This window comes from Lineus longissimus, chromosome 6 (assembly GCF_910592395.1).
Source record: "Lineus longissimus chromosome 6, tnLinLong1.2, whole genome shotgun sequence".
Lineage (NCBI taxonomy): Eukaryota > Metazoa > Nemertea > Pilidiophora > Heteronemertea > Lineidae > Lineus > Lineus longissimus.
Genome location: NC_088313.1, coordinates 5,329,348 through 5,348,528, shown reverse-complemented (window position 1 = coordinate 5,348,528; position 19,181 = coordinate 5,329,348). Strand labels below are relative to the sequence as shown.

General features: G+C 49.4%; 18 non-coding genes and 1 pseudogene across 18 annotated transcripts; all 19 read left to right on the top strand.

Moving 5' to 3' along the window:
• Nucleotides 1-111: 111 nt before the first annotated feature.
• LOC135490318 (5S ribosomal RNA) lies at nucleotides 112-230 on the top strand. The gene has a single exon (XR_010447527.1). It is a non-coding gene; the product is annotated as a 5S ribosomal RNA (ribosomal RNA).
• Nucleotides 231-1,129: 899 nt separating this feature from the next.
• LOC135490317 (5S ribosomal RNA) lies at nucleotides 1,130-1,248 on the top strand. Its single transcript, XR_010447526.1, has one exon. It is a non-coding gene; the product is annotated as a 5S ribosomal RNA (ribosomal RNA).
• An 895-nt stretch (nucleotides 1,249-2,143) lies between these two features.
• Nucleotides 2,144-2,262, top strand: LOC135490315 (5S ribosomal RNA). The gene has a single exon (XR_010447524.1). It is a non-coding gene; the product is annotated as a 5S ribosomal RNA (ribosomal RNA).
• A 902-nt stretch (nucleotides 2,263-3,164) lies between these two features.
• On the top strand, nucleotides 3,165-3,283 carry LOC135490314 (5S ribosomal RNA). The gene has a single exon (XR_010447523.1). It is a non-coding gene; the product is annotated as a 5S ribosomal RNA (ribosomal RNA).
• Nucleotides 3,284-4,181: 898 nt separating this feature from the next.
• On the top strand, nucleotides 4,182-4,300 carry LOC135490313 (5S ribosomal RNA). Its single transcript, XR_010447522.1, has one exon. It is a non-coding gene; the product is annotated as a 5S ribosomal RNA (ribosomal RNA).
• An 895-nt stretch (nucleotides 4,301-5,195) lies between these two features.
• On the top strand, nucleotides 5,196-5,314 carry LOC135490312 (5S ribosomal RNA). The gene has a single exon (XR_010447521.1). It is a non-coding gene; the product is annotated as a 5S ribosomal RNA (ribosomal RNA).
• Nucleotides 5,315-6,214: 900 nt separating this feature from the next.
• Nucleotides 6,215-6,333, top strand: LOC135490310 (5S ribosomal RNA). Its single transcript, XR_010447520.1, has one exon. It is a non-coding gene; the product is annotated as a 5S ribosomal RNA (ribosomal RNA).
• Nucleotides 6,334-7,234: 901 nt separating this feature from the next.
• Nucleotides 7,235-7,353, top strand: LOC135490309 (5S ribosomal RNA). The gene has a single exon (XR_010447519.1). It is a non-coding gene; the product is annotated as a 5S ribosomal RNA (ribosomal RNA).
• An 895-nt stretch (nucleotides 7,354-8,248) lies between these two features.
• LOC135490308 (5S ribosomal RNA) lies at nucleotides 8,249-8,367 on the top strand. Its single transcript, XR_010447518.1, has one exon. It is a non-coding gene; the product is annotated as a 5S ribosomal RNA (ribosomal RNA).
• An 894-nt stretch (nucleotides 8,368-9,261) lies between these two features.
• On the top strand, nucleotides 9,262-9,380 carry LOC135490307 (5S ribosomal RNA). Its single transcript, XR_010447517.1, has one exon. It is a non-coding gene; the product is annotated as a 5S ribosomal RNA (ribosomal RNA).
• Nucleotides 9,381-10,274: 894 nt separating this feature from the next.
• LOC135490457 (5S ribosomal RNA) lies at nucleotides 10,275-10,393 on the top strand. The gene has a single exon (XR_010447658.1). It is a non-coding gene; the product is annotated as a 5S ribosomal RNA (ribosomal RNA).
• An 894-nt stretch (nucleotides 10,394-11,287) lies between these two features.
• Nucleotides 11,288-11,406, top strand: LOC135490306 (5S ribosomal RNA). The gene has a single exon (XR_010447516.1). It is a non-coding gene; the product is annotated as a 5S ribosomal RNA (ribosomal RNA).
• An 899-nt stretch (nucleotides 11,407-12,305) lies between these two features.
• LOC135490305 (5S ribosomal RNA) lies at nucleotides 12,306-12,424 on the top strand. The gene has a single exon (XR_010447515.1). It is a non-coding gene; the product is annotated as a 5S ribosomal RNA (ribosomal RNA).
• A 1,107-nt stretch (nucleotides 12,425-13,531) lies between these two features.
• LOC135490303 (5S ribosomal RNA) lies at nucleotides 13,532-13,650 on the top strand. The gene has a single exon (XR_010447513.1). It is a non-coding gene; the product is annotated as a 5S ribosomal RNA (ribosomal RNA).
• An 896-nt stretch (nucleotides 13,651-14,546) lies between these two features.
• LOC135490473 (5S ribosomal RNA) lies at nucleotides 14,547-14,669 on the top strand (annotated as a pseudogene).
• An 898-nt stretch (nucleotides 14,670-15,567) lies between these two features.
• Nucleotides 15,568-15,686, top strand: LOC135490302 (5S ribosomal RNA). The gene has a single exon (XR_010447512.1). It is a non-coding gene; the product is annotated as a 5S ribosomal RNA (ribosomal RNA).
• Nucleotides 15,687-16,581: 895 nt separating this feature from the next.
• Nucleotides 16,582-16,700, top strand: LOC135490301 (5S ribosomal RNA). Its single transcript, XR_010447511.1, has one exon. It is a non-coding gene; the product is annotated as a 5S ribosomal RNA (ribosomal RNA).
• Nucleotides 16,701-17,599: 899 nt separating this feature from the next.
• On the top strand, nucleotides 17,600-17,718 carry LOC135490300 (5S ribosomal RNA). Its single transcript, XR_010447510.1, has one exon. It is a non-coding gene; the product is annotated as a 5S ribosomal RNA (ribosomal RNA).
• An 898-nt stretch (nucleotides 17,719-18,616) lies between these two features.
• LOC135490299 (5S ribosomal RNA) lies at nucleotides 18,617-18,735 on the top strand. Its single transcript, XR_010447509.1, has one exon. It is a non-coding gene; the product is annotated as a 5S ribosomal RNA (ribosomal RNA).
• Nucleotides 18,736-19,181: the final 446 nt, after the last annotated feature.

The window sequence follows — 19,181 nt, the reverse complement described above, 5'->3', positions numbered from 1 at the left end:
AATGCGACGAAGCTGTGACGTAGGCATACATAATGCCTCTGACCACAAAATATGACGCATTATAGTAGGCGCAGTGATATTATAAGTAACCTACGCATCGCCGCCTCTAATGTCTACGACCATATCACGTTGAAAACACCGGTTCTCGTCCGATCACCGAAGCCAAGCAACGTCGAGCGTGGTTAGTACGTGGATGGGTGACCGCCTCGGAATACCGCGTGTTGTAGACTTTTTCTCTTCATGTCCCAATCATTTTGTTTCTTCTTCCCTTGTACGATTGTTAAAATGAAAATGTAGGCTACCTTATGTGGTGGCCATCGAATTTTGCGAAATGGAAATGGCAGCCAGGGGGCCGGCCTGTAGGTCCCGCACCTGTATTTAACCAATCAGCTCGCGGTTATAGTTCCGTTTGAGACGAATGGGTGGTCTCACCATACCAGTTGAATGTTATTTTCCATTTCAAATATACTTCTTCTTATATTGAGAATAAGGTGTGTTTAAAGTGATGAAAATGATTAAGTTTCAGTCAAATTGGCTTGCTTGTGTGGTTTTGGGGCTCAAATTAACCGTTGCGGTCAAAAAGGTGATTCGCGGGTTAAAGCCCGTCGAAAATCATCCCTCCCCTCTCTCTCCCCCCCCCCCGCCCAACACTGCGCAGGCCTACTGGCTTCCAAGCGTTTATACTAGGACGCTTTTTGAGTTCAGACCGGCGTGGAAGTTGCTGCTAGTGACGTCAGTCCTGATTCGGGAGATGGCGCTGGCGTCTCTCATGACGTCAGGGAGCCTCGGAGTAGTCTGCTCGTGACGTCAGAGCTCGTGACGTCACGCTGCGTTCCTAGTGATGAGACACCTTGCCAACCGTTGGCGTCTTTGATGTCCAGTCGGCACTCTCTTCTTCCGATGTTGGTCTGCGTGCAGTTCTTGAATGTGCGTCCGTTTCTGTTTCAGTGCGAGCCTGCGTGAACTGTATGTCTACGCGTAGACTCCGTCGTGTAATGGGCGCCCCAACCACATCTGTAATGCGACGAAGCTGTGACGTAGGCATACATAATGCCTCTGACCACAAAATATGACGCATTATAGTAGGCGCAGTGATATTATAAGTAACCTACGCATCGCCGCCTCTAATGTCTACGACCATATCACGTTGAAAACACCGGTTCTCGTCCGATCACCGAAGCCAAGCAACGTCGAGCGTGGTTAGTACGTGGATGGGTGACCGCCTCGGAATACCGCGTGTTGTAGACTTTTTCTCTTCATGTCCCAATCATTTTGTTTCTTCTTCCCTTGTACGATTGTTAAAATGAAAATGTAGGCTACCTTATGTGGTGGCCATCGAATTTTGCGAAATGGAAATGGCAGCCAGCGGGCCGGCCTGTAGGTCCCGCACCTGTATTTAACCAATCAGCTCGCGGTTATTGTTCCGTTTGAGACGAATGGGTGGTCTCACCATACCAGTTGAATGTTATTTTCCATTTCAAATATACTTCTTCTTATATTGAGAATAAGGTGTGTTTAAAGTGATGAAAATGATTAAGTTTCAGTCAAATTGGCTTGCTTGTGTGGTTTTGGGGCTCAAATTAACCGTTGCGGTCAAAAAGGTGATTCGCGGGTTAAAGCCCGTCGAAAATCATCCCTCCCCTCTCTCCCCCCCCCGCCCAACACTGCGCAGGCCTACTGGCTTCCAAGCGTTTATACTAGGACGCTTTTTGAGTTCAGACCGGCGTGGAAGTTGCTGCTAGTGACGTCAGTCCTGATTCGGGAGATGGCGCTGGCGTCTCTCATGACGTCAGGGAGCCTCGGAGTAGTCTGCTCGTGACGTCAGAGCTCGTGACGTCACGCTGCGTTCCTAGTGATGAGACACCTTGCCAACCGTTGGCGTCTTTGATGTCCAGTCGGCACTCTCTTCTTCCGATGTTGGTCTGCGTGCAGTTCTTGAATGTGCGTCCGTTTCTGTTTCAGTGCGAGCCTGCGTGAACTGTATGTCTACGCGTAGACTCCGTCGTGTAATGGGCGCCCCAACCACATCTGTAATGCGACGAAGCTGTGACGTAGGCATACATAATGCCTCTGACCACAAAATATGACGCATTATAGTAGGCGCAGTGATATTATAAGTAACCTACGCATCGCCGCCTCTAATGTCTACGACCATATCACGTTGAAAACACCGGTTCTCGTCCGATCACCGAAGCCAAGCAACGTCGAGCGTGGTTAGTACGTGGATGGGTGACCGCCTCGGAATACCGCGTGTTGTAGACTTTTTCTCTTCATGTCCCAATCATTTTGTTTCTTCTTCCCTTGTACGATTGTTAAAATGAAAATGTAGGCTACCTTATGTGGTGGCCATCGAATTTTGCGAAATAGAAATGGCAGCCAGGGGGCCGGCCTGTAGGTCCCGCACCTGTATTTAACCAATCAGCTCGCGGTTATAGTTCCGTTTGAGACGAATGGGTGGTCTCACCATACCAGTTGAATGTTATTTTCCATTTCAAATATACTTCTTCTTATATTGAGAATAAGGTGTGTTTAAAGTGATGAAAATGATTAAGTTTCAGTCAAATTGGCTTGCTTGTGTGGTTTTGGGGCTCAAATTAACCGTTGCGGTCAAAAAGGTGATTCGCGGGTTAAAGCCCGTCGAAAATCATCCCTCCCCTCTCTCCCCCCCCCCCCCCCCGCCCAACACTGCGCAGGCCTACTGGCTTCCAAGCGTTTATACTAGGACGCTTTTTGAGTTCAGACCGGCGTGGAAGTTGCTGCTAGTGACGTCAGTCCTGATTCGGGAGATGGCGCTGGCGTCTCTCATGACGTCAGGGAGCCTCGGAGTAGTCTGCTCGTGACGTCAGAGCTCGTGACGTCACGCTGCGTTCCTAGTGATGAGACACCTTGCCAACCGTTGGCGTCTTTGATGTCCAGTCGGCACTCTCTTCTTCCGATGTTGGTCTGCGTGCAGTTCTTGAATGTGCGTCCGTTTCTGTTTCAGTGCGAGCCTGCGTGAACTGTATGTCTACGCGTAGACTCCGTCGTGTAATGGGCGCCCCAACCACATCTGTAATGCGACGAAGCTGTGACGTAGGCATACATAATGCCTCTGACCACAAAATATGACGCATTATAGTAGGCGCAGTGATATTATAAGTAACCTACGCATCGCCGCCTCTAATGTCTACGACCATATCACGTTGAAAACACCGGTTCTCGTCCGATCACCGAAGCCAAGCAACGTCGAGCGTGGTTAGTACGTGGATGGGTGACCGCCTCGGAATACCGCGTGTTGTAGACTTTTTCTCTTCATGTCCCAATCATTTTGTTTCTTCTTCCCTTGTACGATTGTTAAAATGAAAATGTAGGCTACCTTATGTGGTGGCCATCGAATTTTGCGAAATGGAAATGGCAGCCAGGGGGCCGGCCTGTAGGTCCCGCACCTGTATTTAACCAATCAGCTCGCGGTTATAGTTCCGTTTTAAACGAATGGGTGGTCTCACCATACCAGTTGAATGTTATTTTCCATTTCAAATATACTTCTTCTTATATTGAGAATAAGGTGTGTTTAAAGTGATGAAAATGATTAAGTTTCAGTCAAATTGGCTTGCTTGTGTGGTTTTGGGGCTCAAATTAACCGTTGCGGTCAAAAAGGTGATTCGCGGGTTAAAGCCCGTCGAAAATCATCCCTCCCCTCTCTCCCCCCCCCCCCGCCCAACACTGCGCAGGCCTACTGGCTTCCAAGCGTTTATACTAGGACGCTTTTTGAGTTCAGACCGGCGTGGAAGTTGCTGCTAGTGACGTCAGTCCTGATTCGGGAGATGGCGCTGGCGTCTCTCATGACGTCAGGGAGCCTCGGAGTAGTCTGCTCGTGACGTCAGAGCTCGTGACGTCACGCTGCGTTCCTAGTGATGAGACACCTTGCCAACCGTTGGCGTCTTTGATGTCCAGTCGGCACTCTCTTCTTCCGATGTTGGTCTGCGTGCAGTTCTTGAATGTGCGTCCGTTTCTGTTTCAGTGCGAGCCTGCGTGAACTGTATGTCTACGCGTAGACTCCGTCGTGTAATGGGCGCCCCAACCACATCTGTAATGCGACGAAGCTGTGACGAAGGCATACATAATGCCTCTGACCACAAAATATGACGCATTATAGTAGGCGCAGTGATATTATAAGTAACCTACGCATCGCCGCCTCTAATGTCTACGACCATATCACGTTGAAAACACCGGTTCTCGTCCGATCACCGAAGCCAAGCAACGTCGAGCGTGGTTAGTACGTGGATGGGTGACCGCCTCGGAATACCGCGTGTTGTAGACTTTTTCTCTTCATGTCCCAATCATTTTGTTTCTTCTTCCCTTGTACGATTGTTAAAATGAAAATGTAGGCTACCTTATGTGGTGGCCATCGAATTTTGCGAAATGGAAATGGCAGCCAGGGGGCCGGCCTGTAGGTCCCGCACCTGTATTTAACCAATCAGCTCGCGGTTATAGTTCCGTTTGAGACGAATGGGTGGTCTCACCATACCAGTTGAATGTTATTTTCCATTTCAAATATACTTCTTCTTATATTGAGAATAAGGTGTGTTTAAAGTGATGAAAATGATTAAGTTTCAGTCAAATTGGCTTGCTTGTGTGGTTTTGGGGCTCAAATTAACCGTTGCGGTCAAAAAGGTGATTCGCGGGTTAAAGCCCGTCGAAAATCATCCCTCCCCTCTCTCCCCCCCCCCGCCCAACACTGCGCAGGCCTACTGGCTTCCAAGCGTTTATACTAGGACGCTTTTGAGTTCAGACCGGCGTGGAAGTTGCTGCTAGTGACGTCAGTCCTGATTCGGGAGATGGCGCTGGCGTCTCTCATGACGTCAGGGAGCCTCGGAGTAGTCTGCTCGTGACGTCAGAGCTCGTGACGTCACGCTGCTTTCCTAGTGATGAGACACCTTGCCAACCGTTGGCGTCTTTGATGTCCAGTCGGCACTCTCTTCTTCCGATGTTGGTCTGCGTGCAGTTCTTGAATGTGCGTCCGTTTCTGTTTCAGTGCGAGCCTGCGTGAACTGTATGTCTACGCGTAGACTCCGTCGTGTAATGGGCGCCCCAACCACATCTGTAATGCGACGAAGCTGTGACGTAGGCATACATAATGCCTCTGACCACAAAATATGACGCATTATAGTAGGCGCAGTGATATTATAAGTAACCTACGCATCGCCGCCTCTAATGTCTACGACCATATCACGTTGAAAACACCGGTTCTCGTCCGATCACCGAAGCCAAGCAACGTCGAGCGTGGTTAGTACGTGGATGGGTGACCGCCTCGGAATACCGCGTGTTGTAGACTTTTTCTCTTCATGTCCCAATCATTTTGTTTCTTCTTCCCTTGTACGATTGTTAAAATGAAAATGTAGGCTACCTTATGTGGTGGCCATCGAATTTTGCGAAATGGAAATGGCAGCCAGGGGGCCGGCCTGTAGGTCCCGCACCTGTATTTAACCAATCAGCTCGCGGTTATAGTTCCGTTTGAGACGAATGGGTGGTCTCACCATACCAGTTGAATGTTATTTTCCATTTCAAATATACTTCTTCTTATATTGAGAATAAGGTGTGTTTAAAGTGATGAAAATGATTAAGTTTCAGTCAAATTGGCTTGCTTGTGTGGTTTTGGGGCTCAAATTAACCGTTGCGGTCAAAAAGGTGATTCGCGGGTTAAAGCCCGTCGAAAATCATCCCTCCCCTCTCTCCCCCCCCCCCCCCGCCCAACACTGCGCAGGCCTACTGGCTTCCAAGCGTTTATACTAGGACGCTTTTTGAGTTCAGACCGGCGTGGAAGTTGCTGCTAGTGACGTCAGTCCTGATTCGGGAGATGGCGCTGGCGTCTCTCATGACGTCAGGGAGCCTCGGAGTAGTCTGCTCGTGACGTCAGAGCTCGTGACGTCACGCTGCGTTCCTAGTGATGAGACACCTTGCCAACCGTTGGCGTCTTTGATGTCCAGTCGGCACTCTCTTCTTCCGATGTTGGTCTGCGTGCAGTTCTTGAATGTGCGTCCGTTTCTGTTTCAGTGCGAGCCTGCGTGAACTGTATGTCTACGCGTAGACTCCGTCGTGTAATGGGCGCCCCAACCACATCTGTAATGCGACGAAGCTGTGACGTAGGCATACATAATGCCTCTGACCACAAAATATGACGCATTATAGTAGGCGCAGTGATATTATAAGTAACCTACGCATCGCCGCCTCTAATGTCTACGACCATATCACGTTGAAAACACCGGTTCTCGTCCGATCACCGAAGCCAAGCAACGTCGAGCGTGGTTAGTACGTGGATGGGTGACCGCCTCGGAATACCGCGTGTTGTAGACTTTTTCTCTTCATGTCCCAATCATTTTGTTTCTTCTTCCCTTGTACGATTGTTAAAATGAAAATGTAGGCTACCTTATGTGGTGGCCATCGAATTTTGCGAAATGGAAATGGCAGCCAGGGGGCCGGCCTGTAGGTCCCGCACCTGTATTTAACCAATCAGCTCGCGGTTATAGTTCCGTTTGAGACGAATGGGTGGTCTCACCATACCAGTTGAATGTTATTTTCCATTTCAAATATACTTCTTCTTATATTGAGAATAAGGTGTGTTTAAAGTGATGAAAATGATTAAGTTTCAGTCAAATTGGCTTGCTTGTGTGGTTTTGGGGCTCAAATTAACCGTTGCGGTCAAAAAGGTGATTCGCGGGTTAAAGCCCGTCGAAAATCATCCCTCCCCTCTTCCCCCCCCCCCCCCCCGCCCAACACTGCGCAGGCCTACTGGCTTCCAAGCGTTTATACTAGGACGCTTTTTGAGTTCAGACCGGCGTGGAAGTTGCTGCTAGTGACGTCAGTCCTGATTCGGGAGATGGCGCTGGCGTCTCTCATGACGTCAGGGAGCCTCGGAGTAGTCTGCTCGTGACGTCAGAGCTCGTGACGTCACGCTGCGTTCCTAGTGATGAGACACCTTGCCAACCGTTGGCGTCTTTGATGTCCAGTCGGCACTCTCTTCTTCCAATGTTGGTCTGCGTGCAGTTCTTGAATGTGCGTCCGTTTCTGTTTCAGTGCGAGCCTGCGTGAACTGTATGTCTACGCGTAGACTCCGTCGTGTAATGGGCGCCCCAACCACATCTGTAATGCGACGAAGCTGTGACGTAGGCATACATAATGCCTCTGACCACAAAATATGACGCATTATAGTAGGCGCAGTGATATTATAAGTAACCTACGCATCGCCGCCTCTAATGTCTACGACCATATCACGTTGAAAACACCGGTTCTCGTCCGATCACCGAAGCCAAGCAACGTCGAGCGTGGTTAGTACGTGGATGGGTGACCGCCTCGGAATACCGCGTGTTGTAGACTTTTTCTCTTCATGTCCCAATCATTTTGTTTCTTCTTCCCTTGTACGATTGTTAAAATGAAAATGTAGGCTACCTTATGTGGTGGCCATCGAATTTTGCGAAATGGAAATGGCAGCCAGGGGGCCGGCCTGTAGGTCCCGCACCTGTATTTAACCAATCAGCTCGCGGTTATAGTTCCGTTTGAGACGAATGGGTGGTCTCACCATACCAGTTGAATGTTATTTTCCATTTCAAATATACTTCTTCTTATATTGAGAATAAGGTGTGTTTAAAGTGATGAAAATGATTAAGTTTCAGTCAAATTGGCTTGCTTGTGTGGTTTTGGGGCTCAAATTAACCGTTGCGGTCAAAAAGGTGATTCGCGGGTTAAAGCCCGTCGAAAATCATCCCTCCCCTCTCTCCCCCCCCCGCCCAACACTGCGCAGGCCTACTGGCTTCCAAGCGTTTATACTAGGACGCTTTTTGAGTTCAGACCGGCGTGGAAGTTGCTGCTAGTGACGTCAGTCCTGATTCGGGAGATGGCGCTGGCGTCTCTCATGACGTCAGGGAGCCTCGGAGTAGTCTGCTCGTGACGTCAGAGCTCGTGACGTCACGCTGCGTTCCTAGTGATGAGACACCTTGCCAACCGTTGGCGTCTTTGATGTCCAGTCGGCACTCTCTTCTTCCGATGTTGGTCTGCGTGCAGTTCTTGAATGTGCGTCCGTTTCTGTTTCAGTGCGAGCCTGCGTGAACTGTATGTCTACGCGTAGACTCCGTCGTGTAATGGGCGCCCCAACCACATCTGTAATGCGACGAAGCTGTGACGTAGGCATACATAATGCCTCTGACCACAAAATATGACGCATTATAGTAGGCGCAGTGATATTATAAGTAACCTACGCATCGCCGCCTCTAATGTCTACGACCATATCACGTTGAAAACACCGGTTCTCGTCCGATCACCGAAGCCAAGCAACGTCGAGCGTGGTTAGTACGTGGATGGGTGACCGCCTCGGAATACCGCGTGTTGTAGACTTTTTCTCTTCATGTCCCAATCATTTTGTTTCTTCTTCCCTTGTACGATTGTTAAAATGAAAATGTAGGCTACCTTATGTGGTGGCCATCGAATTTTGCGAAATGGAAATGGCAGCCAGGGGGCCGGCCTGTAGGTCCCGCACCTGTATTTAACCAATCAGCTCGCGGTTATAGTTCCGTTTGAGACGAATGGGTGGTCTCACCATACCAGTTGAATGTTATTTTCCATTTCAAATATACTTCTTCTTATATTGAGAATAAGGTGTGTTTAAAGTGATGAAAATGATTAAGTTTCAGTCAAATTGGCTTGCTTGTGTGGTTTTGGGGCTCAAATTAACCGTTGCGGTCAAAAAGGTGATTCGCGGGTTAAAGCCCGTCGAAAATCATCCCTCCCCTCTCTCCCCCCCCGCCCAACACTGCGCAGGCCTACTGGCTTCCAAGCGTTTATACTAGGACGCTTTTTGAGTTCAGACCGGCGTGGAAGTTGCTGCTAGTGACGTCAGTCCTGATTCGGGAGATGGCGCTGGCGTCTCTCATGACGTCAGGGAGCCTCGGAGTAGTCTGCTCGTGACGTCAGAGCTCGTGACGTCACGCTGCGTTCCTAGTGATGAGACACCTTGCCAACCGTTGGCGTCTTTGATGTCCAGTCGGCACTCTCTTCTTCCGATGTTGGTCTGCGTGCAGTTCTTGAATGTGCGTCCGTTTCTGTTTCAGTGCGAGCCTGCGTGAACTGTATGTCTACGCGTAGACTCCGTCGTGTAATGGGCGCCCCAACCACATCTGTAATGCGACGAAGCTGTGACGTAGGCATACATAATGCCTCTGACCACAAAATATGACGCATTATAGTAGGCGCAGTGATATTATAAGTAACCTACGCATCGCCGCCTCTAATGTCTACGACCATATCACGTTGAAAACACCGGTTCTCGTCCGATCACCGAAGCCAAGCAACGTCGAGCGTGGTTAGTACGTGGATGGGTGACCGCCTCGGAATACCGCGTGTTGTAGACTTTTTCTCTTCATGTCCCAATCATTTTGTTTCTTCTTCCCTTGTACGATTGTTAAAATGAAAATGTAGGCTACCTTATGTGGTGGCCATCGAATTTTGCGAAATGGAAATGGCAGCCAGGGGGCCGGCCTGTAGGTCCCGCACCTGTATTTAACCAATCAGCTCGCGGTTATAGTTCCGTTTGAGACGAATGGGTGGTCTCACCATACCAGTTGAATGTTATTTTCCATTTCAAATATACTTCTTCTTATATTGAGAATAAGGTGTGTTTAAAGTGATGAAAATGATTAAGTTTCAGTCAAATTGGCTTGCTTGTGTGGTTTTGGGGCTCAAATTAACCGTTGCGGTCAAAAAGGTGATTCGCGGGTTAAAGCCCGTCGAAAATCATCCCTCCCCTCTCTCCCCCCCCGCCCAACACTGCGCAGGCCTACTGGCTTCCAAGCGTTTATACTAGGACGCTTTTTGAGTTCAGACCGGCGTGGAAGTTGCTGCTAGTGACGTCAGTCCTGATTCGGGAGATGGCGCTGGCGTCTCTCATGACGTCAGGGAGCCTCGGAGTAGTCTGCTCGTGACGTCAGAGCTCGTGACGTCACGCTGCGTTCCTAGTGATGAGACACCTTGCCAACCGTTGGCGTCTTTGATGTCCAGTCGGCACTCTCTTCTTCCGATGTTGGTCTGCGTGCAGTTCTTGAATGTGCGTCCGTTTCTGTTTCAGTGCGAGCCTGCGTGAACTGTATGTCTACGCGTAGACTCCGTCGTGTAATGGGCGCCCCAACCACATCTGTAATGCGACGAAGCTGTGACGTAGGCATACATAATGCCTCTGACCACAAAATATGACGCATTATAGTAGGCGCAGTGATATTATAAGTAACCTACGCATCGCCGCCTCTAATGTCTACGACCATATCACGTTGAAAACACCGGTTCTCGTCCGATCACCGAAGCCAAGCAACGTCGAGCGTGGTTAGTACGTGGATGGGTGACCGCCTCGGAATACAGCGTGTTGTAGACTTTTTCTCTTCATGTCCCAATCATTTTGTTTCTTCTTCCCTTGTACGATTGTTAAAATGAAAATGTAGGCTACCTTATGTGGTGGCCATCGAATTTTGCGAAATGGAAATGGCAGCCAGGGGGCCGGCCTGTAGGTCCCGCACCTGTATTTAACCAATCAGCTCGCGGTTATAGTTCCGTTTGAGACGAATGGGTGGTCTCACCATACCAGTTGAATGTTATTTTCCATTTCAAATATACTTCTTCTTATATTGAGAATAAGGTGTGTTTAAAGTGATGAAAATGATTAAGTTTCAGTCAAATTGGCTTGCTTGTGTGGTTTTGGGGCTCAAATTAACCGTTGCGGTCAAAAAGGTGATTCGCGGGTTAAAGCCCGTCGAAAATCATCCCTCCCCTCTCTCCCCCCCCGCCCAACACTGCGCAGGCCTACTGGCTTCCAAGCGTTTATACTAGGACGCTTTTTGAGTTCAGACCGGCGTGGAAGTTGCTGCTAGTGACGTCAGTCCTGATTCGGGAGATGGCGCTGGCGTCTCTCATGACGTCAGGGACCCTCGGAGTAGTCTGCTCGTGACGTCAGAGCTCGTGACGTCACGCTGCGTTCCTAGTGATGAGACACCTTGCCAACCGTTGGCGTCTTTGATGTCCAGTCGGCACTCTCTTCTTCCGATGTTGGTCTGCGTGCAGTTCTTGAATGTGCGTCCGTTTCTGTTTCAGTGCGAGCCTGCGTGAACTGTATGTCTACGCGTAGACTCCGTCGTGTAATGGGCGCCCCAACCACATCTGTAATGCGACGAAGCTGTGACGTAGGCATACATAATGCCTCTGACCACAAAATATGACGCATTATAGTAGGCGCAGTGATATTATAAGTAACCTACGCATCGCCGCCTCTAATGTCTACGACCATATCACGTTGAAAACACCGGTTCTCGTCCGATCACCGAAGCCAAGCAACGTCGAGCGTGGTTAGTACGTGGATGGGTGACCGCCTCGGAATACCGCGTGTTGTAGACTTTTTCTCTTCATGTCCCAATCATTTTGTTTCTTCTTCCCTTGTACGATTGTTAAAATGAAAATGTAGGCTACCTTATGTGGTGGCCATCGAATTTTGCGAAATGGAAATGGCAGCCAGGGGGCCGGCCTGTAGGTCCCGCACCTGTATTTAACCAATCAGCTCGCGGTTATAGTTCCGTTTGAGACGAATGGGTGGTCTCACCATACCAGTTGAATGTTATTTTCCATTTCAAATATACTTCTTCTTATATTGAGAATAAGGTGTGTTTAAAGTGATGAAAATGATTAAGTTTCAGTCAAATTGGCTTGCTTGTGTGGTTTTGGGGCTCAAATTAACCGTTGCGGTCAAAAAGGTGATTCGCGGGTTAAAGCCCGTCGAAAATCATCCCTCCCCTCTCTCCCCCCCCCCCCCGCCCAACACTGCGCAGGCCTACTGGCTTCCAAGCGTTTATACTAGGACGCTTTTTGAGTTCAGACCGGCGTGGAAGTTGCTGCTAGTGACGTCAGTCCTGATTCGGGAGATGGCGCTGGCGTCTCTCATGACGTCAGGGAGCCTCGGAGTAGTCTGCTCGTGACGTCAGAGCTCGTGACGTCACGCTGCGTTCCTAGTGATGAGACACCTTGCCAACCGTTGGCGTCTTTGATGTCCAGTCGGCACTCTCTTCTTCCGATGTTGGTCTGCGTGCAGTTCTTGAATGTGCGTCCGTTTCTGTTTCAGTGCGAGCCTGCGTGAACTGTATGTCTACGCGTAGACTCCGTCGTGTAATGGGCGCCCCAACCACATCTGTAATGCGACGAAGCTGTGACGTAGGCATACATAATGCCTCTGACCACAAAATATGACGCATTATAGTAGGCGCAGTGATATTATAAGTAACCTACGCATCGCCGCCTCTAATGTCTACGACCATATCACGTTGAAAACACCGGTTCTCGTCCGATCACCGAAGCCAAGCAACGTCGAGCGTGGTTAGTACGTGGATGGGTGACCGCCTCGGAATACCGCGTGTTGTAGACTTTTTCTCTTCATGTCCCAATCATTTTGTTTCTTCTTCCCTTGTACGATTGTTAAAATGAAAATGTAGGCTACCTTATGTGGTGGCCATCGAATTTTGCGAAATGGAAATGGCAGCCAGGGGGCCGGCCTGTAGGTCCCGCACCTGTATTTAACCAATCAGCTCGCGGTTATAGTTCCGTTTGAGACGAATGGGTGGTCTCACCATACCAGTTGAATGTTATTTTCCATTTCAAATATACTTCTTCTTATATTGAGAATAAGGTGTGTTTAAAGTGATGAAAATGATTAAGTTTCAGTCAAATTGGCTTGCTTGTGTGGTTTTGGGGCTCAAATTAACCGTTGCGGTCAAAAAGGTGATTCGCGGGTTAAAGCCCGTCGAAAATCATCCCTCCCCTCTCTCCCCCCCCCCCCCCCCCCCCGCCCAACACTGCGCAGGCCTACTGGCTTCCAAGCGTTTATACTAGGACGCTTTTTGAGTTCAGACCGGCGTGGAAGTTGCTGCTAATAGGGCCGTTTAGACGACGCGAAAAAATCCGGATGCGTCCCGAATCCGGATTAATTTTTCGTCGTGTAAACGCAAAAAGATCCGGATCAATGTGGTTGCATCCGGACTAAAAAGGTACCATCGCCTTGGGTGGTTTTAATCCGGATTCATCCAGATTCGATCCGAATGCGGTCTTTTCGCCTGTCGTCTAAACGGCCCTATAGACGTCAGTCCTGATTCGGGAGATGGCGCTGGCGTCTCTCATGACGTCAGGGAGCCTCGGAGTAGTCTGCTCGTGACGTCAGAGCTCGTGACGTCACGCTGCGTTCCTAGTGATGAGACACCTTGCCAACCGTTGGCGTCTTTGATGTCCAGTCGGCACTCTCTTCTTCCGATGTTGGTCTGCGTGCAGTTCTTGAATGTGCGTCCATTTCTGTTTCAGTGCGAGCCTGCGTGAACTGTATGTCTACGCGTAGACTCCGTCGTGTAATGGGCGCCCCAACCACATCTGTAATGCGACGAAGCTGTGACGTAGGCATACATAATGCCTCTGACCACAAAATATGACGCATTATAGTAGGCGCAGTGATATTATAAGTAACCTACGCATCGCCGCCTCTAATGTCTACGACCATATCACGTTGAAAACACCGGTTCTCGTCCGATCACCGAAGCCAAGCAACGTCGAGCGTGGTTAGTACGTGGATGGGTGACCGCCTCGGAATACCGCGTGTTGTAGACTTTTTCTCTTCATGTCCCAATCATTTTGTTTCTTCTTCCCTTGTACGATTGTTAAAATGAAAATGTAGGCTACCTTATGTGGTGGCCATCGAATTTTGCGAAATGGAAATGGCAGCCAGGGGGCCGGCCTGTAGGTCCCGCACCTGTATTTAACCAATCAGCTCGCGGTTATAGTTCCGTTTGAGACGAATGGGTGGTCTCACCATACCAGTTGAATGTTATTTTCCATTTCAAATATACTTCTTCTTATATTGAGAATAAGGTGTGTTTAAAGTGATGAAAATGATTAAGTTTCAGTCAAATTGGCTTGCTTGTGTGGTTTTGGGGCTCAAATTAACCGTTGCGGTCAAAAAGGTGATTCGCGGGTTAAAGCCCGTCGAAAATCATCCCTCCCCTCTCTCCCCCCCCCCGCCCAACACTGCGCAGGCCTACTGGCTTCCAAGCGTTTATACTAGGACGCTTTTTGAGTTCAGACCGGCGTGGAAGTTGCTGCTAGTGACGTCAGTCCTGATTCGGGAGATGGCGCTGGCGTCTCTCATGACGTCAGGGAGCCTCGGAGTAGTCTGCTCGTGACGTCAGAGCTCGTGACGTCACGCTGCGTTCCTAGTGATGAGACACCTTGCCAACCGTTGGCGTCTTTGATGTCCAGTCGGCACTCTCTTCTTCCGATGTTGGTCTGCGTGCAGTTCTTGAATGTGCGTCCGTTTCTGTTTCAGTGCGAGCCTGCGTGAACTGTATGTCTACGCGTAGACTCCGTCGTGTAATGGGCGCCCCAACCACATCTGTAATGCGACGAAGCTGTGACGTAGGCATACATAATGCCTCTGACCACAAAATATGACGCATTATAGTAGGCGCAGTGATATTATAAGTAACCTACGCATCGCCGCCTCTAATGTCTACGACCATAATTATCACGTTGAAAACACCGGTTCTCGTCCGATCACCGAAGCCAAGCAACGTCGAGCGTGGTTAGTACGTGGATGGGTGACCGCCTCGGAATACCGCGTGTTGTAGACTTTTTCTCTTCATGTCCCAATCATTTTGTTTCTTCTTCCTTTGTACGATTGTTAAAATGAAAATGTAGGCTACCTTATGTGGTGGCCATCGAATTTTGCGAAATGGAAATGGCAGCCAGGGGGCCGGCCTGTAGGTCCCGCACCTGTATTTAACCAATCAGCTCGCGGTTATAGTTCCGTTTGAGACGAATGGGTGGTCTCACCATACCAGTTGAATGTTATTTTCCATTTCAAATATACTTCTTCTTATATTGAGAATAAGGTGTGTTTAAAGTGATGAAAATGATTAAGTTTCAGTCAAATTGGCTTGCTTGTGTGGTTTTGGGGCTCAAATTAACCGTTGCGGTCAAAAAGGTGATTCGCGGGTTAAAGCCCGTCGAAAATCATCCCTCCCCTCTCTCCCCCCCCCCCCGCCCAACACTGCGCAGGCCTACTGGCTTCCAAGCGTTTATACTAGGACGCTTTTTGAGTTCAGACCGGCGTGGAAGTTGCTGCTAGTGACGTCAGTCCTGATTCGGGAGATGGCGCTGGCGTCTCTCATGACGTCAGGGAGCCTCGGAGTAGTCTGCTCGTGACGTCAGAGCTCGTGACGTCACGCTGCGTTCCTAGTGATGAGACACCTTGCCAACCGTTGGCGTCTTTGATGTCCAGTCGGCACTCTCTTCTTCCGATGTTGGTCTGCGTGCAGTTCTTGAATGTGCGTCCGTTTCTGTTTCAGTGCGAGCCTGCGTGAACTGTATGTCTACGCGTAGACTCCGTCGTGTAATGGGCGCCCCAACCACATCTGTAATGCGACGAAGCTGTGACGTAGGCATACATAATGCCTCTGACCACAAAATATGACGCATTATAGTAGGCGCAGTGATATTATAAGTAACCTACGCATCGCCGCCTCTAATGTCTACGACCATATCACGTTGAAAACACCGGTTCTCGTCCGATCACCGAAGCCAAGCAACGTCGAGCGTGGTTAGTACGTGGATGGGTGACCGCCTCGGAATACCGCGTGTTGTAGACTTTTTCTCTTCATGTCCCAATCATTTTGTTTCTTCTTCCCTTGTACGATTGTTAAAATGAAAATGTAGGCTACCTTATGTGGTGGCCATCGAATTTTGCGAAATGGAAATGGCAGCCAGGGGGCCGGCCTGTAGGTCCCGCACCTGTATTTAACCAATCAGCTCGCGGTTATAGTTCCGTTTGAGACGAATGGGTGGTCTCACCATACCAGTTGAATGTTATTTTCCATTTCAAATATACTTCTTCTTATATTGAGAATAAGGTGTGTTTAAAGTGATGAAAATGATTAAGTTTCAGTCAAATTGGCTTGCTTGTGTGGTTTTGGGGCTCAAATTAACCGTTGCGGTCAAAAAGGTGATTCGCGGGTTAAAGCCCGTCGAAAATCATCCCTCCCCTCTCCCCCCCCCCCGCCCAACACTGCGCAGGCCTACTGGCTTCCAAGCGTTTATACTAGGACGCTTTTTGAGTTCAGACCGGCGTGGAAGTTGCTGCTAGTGACGTCAGTCCTGATTCGGGAGATGGCGCTGGCGTCTCTCATGACGTCAGGGAGCCTCGGAGTAGTCTGCTCGTGACGTCAGAGCTCGTGACGTCACGCTGCGTTCCTAGTGATGAGACACCTTGCCAACCGTTGGCGTCTTTGATGTCCAGTCGGCACTCTCTTCTTCCGATGTTGGTCTGCGTGCAGTTCTTGAATGTGCGTCCGTTTCTGTTTCAGTGCGAGCCTGCGTGAACTGTATGTCTACGCGTAGACTCCGTCGTGTAATGGGCGCCCCAACCACATCTGTAATGCGACGAAGCTGTGACGTAGGCATACATAATGCCTCTGACCACAAAATATGACGCATTATAGTAGGCGCAGTGATATTATAAGTAACCTACGCATCGCCGCCTCTAATGTCTACGACCATATCACGTTGAAAACACCGGTTCTCGTCCGATCACCGAAGCCAAGCAACGTCGAGCGTGGTTAGTACGTGGATGGGTGACCGCCTCGGAATACCGCGTGTTGTAGACTTTTTCTCTTCATGTCCCAATCATTTTGTTTCTTCTTCCCTTGTACGATTGTTAAAATGAAAATGTAGGCTACCTTATGTGGTGGCCATCGAATTTTGCGAAATGGAAATGGCAGCCAGGGGGCCGGCCTGTAGGTCCCGCACCTGTATTTAACCAATCAGCTCGCGGTTATAGTTCCGTTTGAGACGAATGGGTGGTCTCACCATACCAGTTGAATGTTATTTTCCATTTCAAATATACTTCTTCTTATATTGAGAATAAGGTGTGTTTAAAGTGATGAAAATGATTAAGTTTCAGTCAAATTGGCTTGCTTGTGTGGTTTTGGGGCTCAAATTAACCGTTGCGGTCAAAAAGGTGATTCGCGGGTTAAAGCCCGTCGAAAATCATCCCTCCCCTCTCTCCCCCCCCCCCCCGCCCAACACTGCGCAGGCCTACTGGTTTCCAAGCGTTTATACTAGGACGCTTTTTGAGTTCAGACCGGCGTGGAAGTTGCTGCTAGTGACGTCAGTCCTGATTCGGGAGATGGCGCTGGCGTCTCTCATGACGTCAGGGAGCCTCGGAGTAGTCTGCTCGTGACGTCAGAGCTCGTGACGTCACGCTGCGTTCCTAGTGATGAGACACCTTGCCAACCGTTGGCGTCTTTGATGTCCAGTCGGCACTCTCTTCTTCCGATGTTGGTCTGCGTGCAGTTCTTGAATGTGCGTCCGTTTCTGTTTCAGTGCGAGCCTGCGTGAACTGTATGTCTACGCGTAGACTCCGTCGTGTAATGGGCGCCCCAACCACATCTGTAATGCGACGAAGCTGTGACGTAGGCATACATAATGCCTCTGACCACAAAATATGACGCATTATAGTAGGCGCAGTGATATTATAAGTAACCTACGCATCGCCGCCTCTAATGTCTACGACCATATCACGTTGAAAACACCGGTTCTCGTCCGATCACCGAAGCCAAGCAACGTCGAGCGTGGTTAGTACGTGGATGGGTGACCGCCTCGGAATACCGCGTGTTGTAGACTTTTTCTCTTCATGTCCCAATCATTTTGTTTCTTCTTCCCTTGTACGATTGTTAAAATGAAAATGTAGGCTACCTTATGTGGTGGCCATCGAATTTTGCGAAATGGAAATGGCAGCCAGGGGGCCGGCCTGTAGGTCCCGCACCTGTATTTAACCAATCAGCTCGCGGTTATAGTTCCGTTTGAGACGAATGGGTGGTCTCACCATACCAGTTGAATGTTATTTTCCATTTCAAATATACTTCTTCTTATATTGAGAATAAGGTGTGTTTAAAGTGATGAAAATGATTAAGTTTCAGTCAAATTGGCTTGCTTGTGTGGTTTTGGGGCTCAAATTAACCGTTGCGGTCAAAAAGGTGATTCGCGGGTTAAAGCCCGTCGAAAATCATCCCTCCCCTCTCTCCCCCCCCCCCCGCCCAACACTGCGCAGGCCTACTGGCTTCCAAGCGTTTATACTAGGACGCTTTTTGAGTTCAGACCGGCGTGGAAGTTGCTGCTAGTGACGTCAGTCCTGATTCGGGAGATGGCGCTGGCGTCTCTCATGACGTCAGGGAGCCTCGGAGTAGTCTGCTCGTGACGTCAGAGCTCGTGACGTCACGCTGCGTTCCTAGTGATGAGACACCTTGCCAACCGTTGGCGTCTTTGATGTCCAGTCGGCACTCTCTTCTTCCGATGTTGGTTTGCGTGCAGTTCTTGAATGTGCGTCCGTTTCTGTTTCAGTGCGAGCCTGCGTGAACTGTATGTCTACGCGTAGACTCCGTCGTGTAATGGGCGCCCCAACCACATCTGTAATGCGACGAAGCTGTGACGTAGGCATACATAATGCCTCTGACCACAAAATATGACGCATTATAGTAGGCGCAGTGATATTATAAGTAACCTACGCATCGCCGCCTCTAATGTCTACGACCATATCACGTTGAAAACACCGGTTCTCGTCCGATCACCGAAGCCAAGCAACGTCGAGCGTGGTTAGTACGTGGATGGGTGACCGCCTCGGAATACCGCGTGTTGTAGACTTTTTCTCTTCATGTCCCAATCATTTTGTTTCTTCTTCCCTTGTACGATTGTTAAAATGAAAATGTAGGCTACCTTATGTGGTGGCCATCGAATTTTGCGAAATGGAAATGGCAGCCAGGGGGCCGGCCTGTAGGTCCCGCACCTGTATTTAACCAATCAGCTCGCGGTTATAGTTCCGTTTGAGACGAATGGGTGGTCTCACCATACCAGTTGAATGTTATTTTCCATTTCAAATATACTTCTTCTTATATTGAGAATAAGGTGTGTTTAAAGTGATGAAAATGATTAAGTTTCAGTCAAATTGGCTTGCTTGTGTGGTTTTGGGGCTCAAATTAACCGTTGCGGTCAAAAAGGTGATTCGCGGGTTAAAGCCCGTCGAAAATCATCCCTCCCCTCTCTCCCCCCCCCCCCCGCCCAACACTGCGCAGGCCTACTGGTTTCCAAGC